The 7,177-nt window shown below is 48.4% G+C and overlaps 1 protein-coding gene across 1 annotated transcript in view; it reads left to right on the top strand.

The window, feature by feature from the left end:
- The first annotated feature begins 1,952 nt into the window (after window positions 1–1,952).
- ATL3 (atlastin GTPase 3) overlaps window positions 1,953–7,177 on the top strand; it is a 31,760-nt gene continuing 26,535 nt past the window's right edge. The window contains exon 1 of the mRNA XM_061606366.1: window positions 1,953–2,032. The gene's annotated coding sequence lies outside the window, so the exon portion shown is untranslated. The remainder of the gene's footprint in view (window positions 2,033–7,177) is intronic.

The following is a 7,177-nucleotide window of genomic DNA, read 5'->3' as shown; positions in this document are numbered from 1 at the left end:
AAACCCCTGCCACAATGGCTATGTTCTCCCTCCACTGTCGGAGGCAGTATGCCTCTGTGTACAAGTTGCTGGGAATTGCAAGTGGGGAGAGTGCTGTTACAGTCAGGTCCTGTTAGCAGGCTTCCTAGAGGTATATTATTTTACAAAAGACAGTCCTCCGTTTGAAGGGATGTGAGAGGTCTGTCAGAAGCCATCCTTTATTTGAAGGGCTTAAGGACTGGCTCGGGGGGGGGGGCACAGAGGCAGCACTGCTGCAGTCTTCAGGATGCGGATGGGGGGGGGCAAGTGACAGCAGTCAGGTTAGGGGAGCTCTGGAGCTGCCCAGACCTGGTTTGGTCCAAGTCTGGTTTAAGGGTAAAGAACCATAAGAAGTGTGAGCAGGAAGGGCCTTGAAGCTGGCCATTAACGGTGCCCAGAGAGCAGACTCAGTAGGCATACACAGGTCTCTCTTTCCCCCCTACCCATGGAGAGATGTCTCAGCCTAAACTACCTCATAGGGTTGTTGTGAGGAAAAAATGTGAAGGAGAACTATGTATGCCACCTTCAATTCCCTGAAGGAAAGGGAAAGGAATATAGAGCTCATCTCACCCCACTTTCCATGGTCCCATGTTACAGAGGCCCGACTGGCCTCAACCAGAAGTCGGGTATTCAGTGTCACTGGTCCCATGCTGTGGAACACTCCTCCAGCAGAGATTTGGCAAGCAATCTTCACTTTTGACTTTCAGGTGTTTCTCGAAGCCTTTTTCTTTTTTGCACTGACAGGCGGCCTGTGCAGCTGTTTGCAATATTTCTTGAGCAGTCAGTCATTTTCACGATTGTTCTGTATTGCTTTTAAATAAATAAAAAAGAAAACAAAAATCAACTGTGTTTCTATTTACATTACACAGTAGTGATAATTTCTAAATTTGCACCTCTACACATAAGTTAGCATGCACACATTTCCAGCAAATCCCCCTCTGCAAGTTAAAAGATATAGGTAACAAGGCCCCTGGGGTTGTAGAATCATAGAACAGTAGAGTTGGGAGGTACCTATAAGGCCATCAAGTCCAACCTCCCTGCTCAGCTAACTTTTACTCAAGCATAGACCCATTGAAATTAATGGCTATTAGTCCATTAATTTCAATGGGCCTACTCTGAGAAAAAGTTAGTGGAAAACAACCCCTACAAAAGCTGCTGACGACATTCCCCCCAGCATACCCTTCCAAGGCCCTGCCAACAACTAATTAGCCACTGAGGCCACATTTGCACCACACATTTATTCCGCTAATGTTCCACTTTAAACAGTCGTGAAAATGGAAACGGACTGCCTTCAAGTGGATTCTGACTTATGGCAACGCTATGAATAGTGTTTCATGGTAAGTGGCATTCAGAGGGCATGTACCATTGCCTTCCTCTGAGGCTGAGAGGCAGTCATAGCTTTCCCCAAAGAATCCTGGGAAATGTACCTTGTGAAGGGTGCTGAGAGTTGTTAGGAGTCATATTCTCCCCACTGAACTACACTTCCCAGAGTGGGTTAACAGTTTCCCAGAGAACTCTGAGAATTGTAGCTCTGTGAGGAAAATCTGTCAGCACTTTTCACAAGCTACACTTCCCAGGATTCTTTTTGGGGAAGCCACGACAGTTTAAAGCGGAATAAATGAACGGTGTGAATGTAGCCTGGGCCTGCCTTTTCCCTCCAACTTCCGCCATTAAACTCCCTCTCCCGAAGTGCGCCGGTCGGAAGAGCTCCCTTGTGGGTTGTACTATCTTGGCAGTTGTAGTTCGCTTGCGCATTCCCCCACTTTCCAATCTGGTTCGGGCAAGAGGCAAGCGCCGCGCGGACTCCAATTCCCAGCATGCACACTGACACAAAGCGTCCTCCTCCTGCTTCTCCCGCTCCGCCCTTGCCTCCTTTCCCTCCTTCATGCCTGGTGGTGGATCCGCCTCTTGCTTGCTCCGGGATGGGAGGGGGGCGGGAAGAAGGGAGGGAGGTGGTTCTATGCCATTCTTTCGGCGGCGGCAGCGGCGAACGGTGTCAAGCTGGCGGCGGCTGGTAAGGGCCCTCTCTTCTCCCCCCCCCCAATATGTGGATTGCGATCCTCCGTTTTGGGTGGGATGTCCCAGAAGGGGAGAGATGGGGACATAATTCCCTCCCCATGGAGTGGAATGCACGGATCTCGCCACGAGGGACACTCTGTGGGGAAAATGCATGGATGTAAACACACACATCCCAGAGATGGAGGGGGAGACCGATGTCCCCTGTAGCAGATGTGGGGAACATTTGCCCTTCCATATATGTTTGAACTACAACTCTCATCATCCTTGCTGCAACATCTGGAGCAACATCTGGAGAGCCAAAGGTTCCCCAGCCCTGGCCTATAGGGGTGCCTCTGAAGAAGAATGCAAGGAACCACTTACAGTTACTGGGGTCCTCTGTGGGGGAAATCCCCCCACACTCACACACGCCAAGGGATGGTGGTAAGTATCTTCTTAGGGCAGTCTTCCCTGACAGATGTTTTGGACTGCAACTTATATCAGTTTTGGGCTACAACCTACATCAGAATGACCAATGGATTGGGAGCTGAAGTCCCAAACATCTGGAGGGCACCCAGTTGGCGAAGTCAGCTGTAGGGCTAGAATGCCTCTGAACTGGAGGATGGGGAGAGGGCACTGATTCATCTATTACAGCAGGCGTGAGGAGCCTGTGGTCCTCTTGTTGGACTCCAGTTCCCATCAGCCCCATGTAGCATGGCCATTGTTCAGGGATGATGGGTGTTGGAGTCTGGCAATGTCTGAATGGCCCCAGGGCCCCACTCCTGCTTTATATACAAATGAGCTGGGGGCTTATTCTGGAGGAGGGTGTAAATGCCCTGTTGGAATGGGGCATTTATAGATCTCTCCAGAGGGATGGAGAGGTAGGAGTAGATAGCTCCTGATAAGAATGCAGCATCTCTGCACAATTCTTCCTCTCTCGTCCCTCTCTGCACCCCGTCACTCCTGAAGGGCTTTTAGGAGGTTTGATTTTTTAATTTTGAACTTGAGCAGTACCTGTTAACTCTGAACTTAAGCACCACTGTGTTGAATCGGGCTTCCTTCTAGGAAAAGCATGCATAGGGTTTCTGCCAAGGAAACTCAAATGACACAGGGTGAGGAGGGGCAAATCTGATTTTCATGATGATTTCCTTGCCTTCCTTCATGAAATTGCCCGTGTGTTTGGCATTGACCTCAACGATGCATGCAATGCAGGGGTGTAACATTTGGACAAACCCCTGTTCCAGGTTTGGCGATATCCTTGCAGACAATTCCTCAACCAGTATTTCAACATATTTCTTAATTGTTCGCTGCTTTCCTGGGCAAGATCACTGTAATCCAGGTGGTGTGGCAACCTTACCTTTCACCTGTTCTCTGGAACGACAACTTCTCCACACAGAGCATGCCTTTAAAGTCTTAACTGTTTAAGACCAGGATACCGGAAGGAGTGCATCATCCTACTTAAGCCTTCCCATTCACTCAGGCCGATATGGGGTTGATCTACTTCACCTTCCACCACCATCAGCAGACGTTTGGTTGGTGGGCGAGTGAGAGAGGCCTTCTTCCTTAGAGACCCCCAAGATTTGGAGCTGTTCATCCCAGGAGATCTTAAAGAGCTCCCTCCCCGATGGTGTTTCACTGCCAAGTTTTATTTCAATAAGCCTTTGGGGAAGGGCGGTGGCTCAGTGGTAGAGCATCTGCATTGAATGCAAAAAGGCTCAGTCCCTGACAACGCTAGCTAGGGCTGGGAAAGATCCCTGCCTGAAAGCCTAGAGAGCGGCTGCCAGTCAGTGTAGACCAGGGCTAGCTAACCTGGTGCCCCTCCACGTGTTCTTGGACTCCCAACTACCACCACCCTCAGCCAGCATGGCTGATGGTCAGGAATGATGGGAGTTGTAGTTTAACTATGTCTTGAGGGCAGCAGATCAGCTACTCCTGCTGTTACACAGTTCTGACCGAGATGGACCAATGGTCTGGCTCGATACAAGGAAGCGTCCTATGTGCCTGTGTTTTTTTCAAGATATGATCGCCTGCATGTGATGTTCTTCTGCTGTTGCCTTGTTTACTATATTTTTTTGTATTGTTTTAGGGCAAGTGTGGGCAACCTTTGGCCCTCCAGATGTTGCTGAACGACAACTCCTCATCATCCCTGGCCATTGGGCATGCTTTGCTGGGACTGGTGGGAGTTGTCGTTCGACAACATTTGGAGGTTCCCTCACCCCTGTTTTAGGGGATGAGACCAATTAATGTACGCTAAGATGTAGTGGTTAAAGTGTTGGACTACGACCTGGGAGACCAGGGTTCGAATCCCCACCCAGCCATGAAGCTCACTGGGTGACCTTGAGCCAGTCACTGCCTCTCAGCCTCAGAGGAAGGCAATGGTAAACCCCTTCTGAATACTGCTTACCATGAAAACCCTATTCATAGGGTCGCCATAAGTTGGGGTCGACTTGAAGGCAGTCCATTTCCATTTTCCAAGGTTATCAGTTCACTAGAAAAGACAACAATGCTGGGGAAAACAGAAGGGTGTAAAAAAAGAGGAAGTCCAAACAGGAGATGGATTGATTCCATAAAGGAAGCCACAGACCCGAACTTACAAGATCTGAACATGACAGATGCTCTTGGAAGTCACGGATTCATAGGGTCACCATAAGTCGTAATAGACTTGAAGGCACATAACAACAGCAAAGGTAATCTGTGGCTTTTAGTGCTGATGGCTCTGCGTTGTCTCCAGGATCAGAGGCACCATGCCACTAAATGCCAGTTGCTGGGGAACCACAGCAGGAGATGGTTATTGCCGAATGCGTGAAGAGGGCTATAATGACCAATTAGTGATGTAAAGTTCAGCTTGCAATATGCGTCTGAATATCAGCTGCTGGGAATCAGAGGTGCGGAGAGATGCTGTTGTGCTTAAGTCCTGTCTGTGGGCTTCCTGTTGGGGCATCTGGTTGGCCACTGTGAAAAACAGGATGCTGGACTAGATAGGATTTTGGTCTGATCCAGAAGAGCTCTTCTTAGACTCCTATGTCAGTTGTAAGCTGCCTTGGGCACAGTGTTCTCCCATGGAAAGGCGTTGTATCTTGTGACAAGTTATCGTAGTAATTGAGTTAAGGAATTTGCTGCCACAAGGTGCGGTTGGTGAACATGTGGGCTTAGATGATAAAAAGGAATTGGACAAAAACGTGGATAAGAGGAAGCTGCGTTGTACTGAGTCAAACCCTTGGTCTGTCTAGCTCAGTATTGTCAACACTGTCACCGGCTCTCTAGGGGTTCAGGTGGGGATCTCTGGAGATGCCGGGGATTGAACATGGGACCTTCTGCATGCAAAGTAGATGCTCTACCACTGAACTATGGCCCGTCCATGGAGGAGGAGAGGTTTATCAATGGCTATTAGCTGTGATAGCTAAACGGAGCTTTCGTGTTCAGAGGCAGTATACTTCTAAACACCAGTTGCGATGGTATGTGTGTGTGGGACGACGAGTGGGATAGCTGTTGCCTTCATGCCTTGCTTGTGAGTTTCCAGAGGCATTTGACTGGCCGCTGCTGGAAGCAAGGTGCTGTGACTGCAAAAACAGGGTTGCTGGTTTATTTAGCAGCTGGAAGGCCACGGTAAATGTTTGGTGATGGGTTGTGAGAGATTGCACTTGCGGTGGCCTCCGCTTTGTACAGCAGAGGAAGATGGTGGAGAGGCTTCTTTTTCCGGACAAGAGGCAATGGCTGATCCTTGTACTGCTAAATGCAAAACAGGCCCGGATTTTGAGGGAGCGGTCTGGGTTTCTGACTCACTGCAGTCAGTGGCTGGCTGGCAGAGCTTATGGTATGTGAGTGGATTGTGTTGTTTTTTCTTGCCTGGGTGTGTACGGTGCTGCCTTTCCTTTCCTTTCACGGAAGTTTATGTTCTAGAGGACTGTGAAACTTGCAGCTTGCAAAAAACAGCTTAGGAACCTTTGCAGGAGATATTTTTACAGGATTTCTTCCCCTGCCCTCCCCCCAAGTTGGCAAGCAGACTTGGCCAATATGTATGGGCCCCCATAACCTGAAATATTGCAGGGAATGGAGTCCAAGGGTGGGGATTTGAGTTCCCCTCAGTTCTTTTCTGACATTCATACTGCTAAATTATAATACTTTTATATCCCTGCTGTTTCTGAGCAGCCGTTCCTACCTGACTTGCTGAGAACCTTTGGCCCTCCAGATGTTGCAGAACTACAGCTCCTACCAGCCCTAGTAAGTCAATGGTCAGGAGGAGGAGGGGAGTTGTAGTTCAGCAACATGTGGAGGGCCAAAAGTTCCCCACAGCTGTACTGGCTGCTGCAGCGATGCCAGCCCATGCAAATTGCTGCTTTTTTATATATGTAATTTAACAACATCTATATACTGCTTCATTGCAATAGGACATCTAAGCCATTTACAAAAACAAACATAATTATTGTAAAAGACAGATAAAATCCAGGAGTCTAAAACCATTCAAAAGATCATTAAAAACAATAAAGACACATGTTAGCATGCCTGGTTAGGCTTGCCTAAACAAAAATGCTTGAAGCAGGCACTGAAAAGACTATGGCAAAGCTGCATGCCTGATGTCAATAGGCAGGGAGTTCGAAAGTGTAGGTGCTGCCACACTGAAAGAACGATATCTTACAAGTGCGGAATGAGCATTATGTGGCAGCTGTAACAGTGCCAGTTCTGCAGACCGAAGCAGTTGAGCAGTCCCACATGTGGTATGGCAATCCCATAAGTAAAATAATCCCAAGCTATGAAGGGCTTTATATACCAGTAGTAACACTTTGAACTTGGCACGATAACAAATCAGCAACCAGTGCAGATCTCTAAGCAGGGGTGTTATATGTTATCAGGATTTCACGCCTGTCAGCAGCAATGCTGCGGCATTCTGCACTAACTGCAGCTTCCAGATCAAGTGCAAGGGAAGATTTCGATTTCCCCCAAAGAACTACAATTCCCAGACTTCCCTGGGAAGAGGGATTAATTGTTAAATCACTTTGGGAACTGTAGCTCTGTGAAGGGAAAAGGGGGGGGGTCTTCTAACAACTCTCAGCGCCCTTAGCAAACGACATTTCCCAGGATTCTTTGGTGGGAAGCCCTGGCTGTTGAAAGTGGTATACTACTACTTTAAATGTACAGTGAAGATGGATCCAGAGTAAGGCATCTC

Source organism: Rhineura floridana, chromosome 22 (genome assembly GCF_030035675.1).
Source record: "Rhineura floridana isolate rRhiFlo1 chromosome 22, rRhiFlo1.hap2, whole genome shotgun sequence".
Classification (NCBI taxonomy): domain Eukaryota; kingdom Metazoa; phylum Chordata; class Lepidosauria; order Squamata; family Rhineuridae; genus Rhineura; species Rhineura floridana.
Note: the sequence above shows the minus strand (reverse complement) of the source record. Positions and strands in the feature narration are given on the sequence as shown.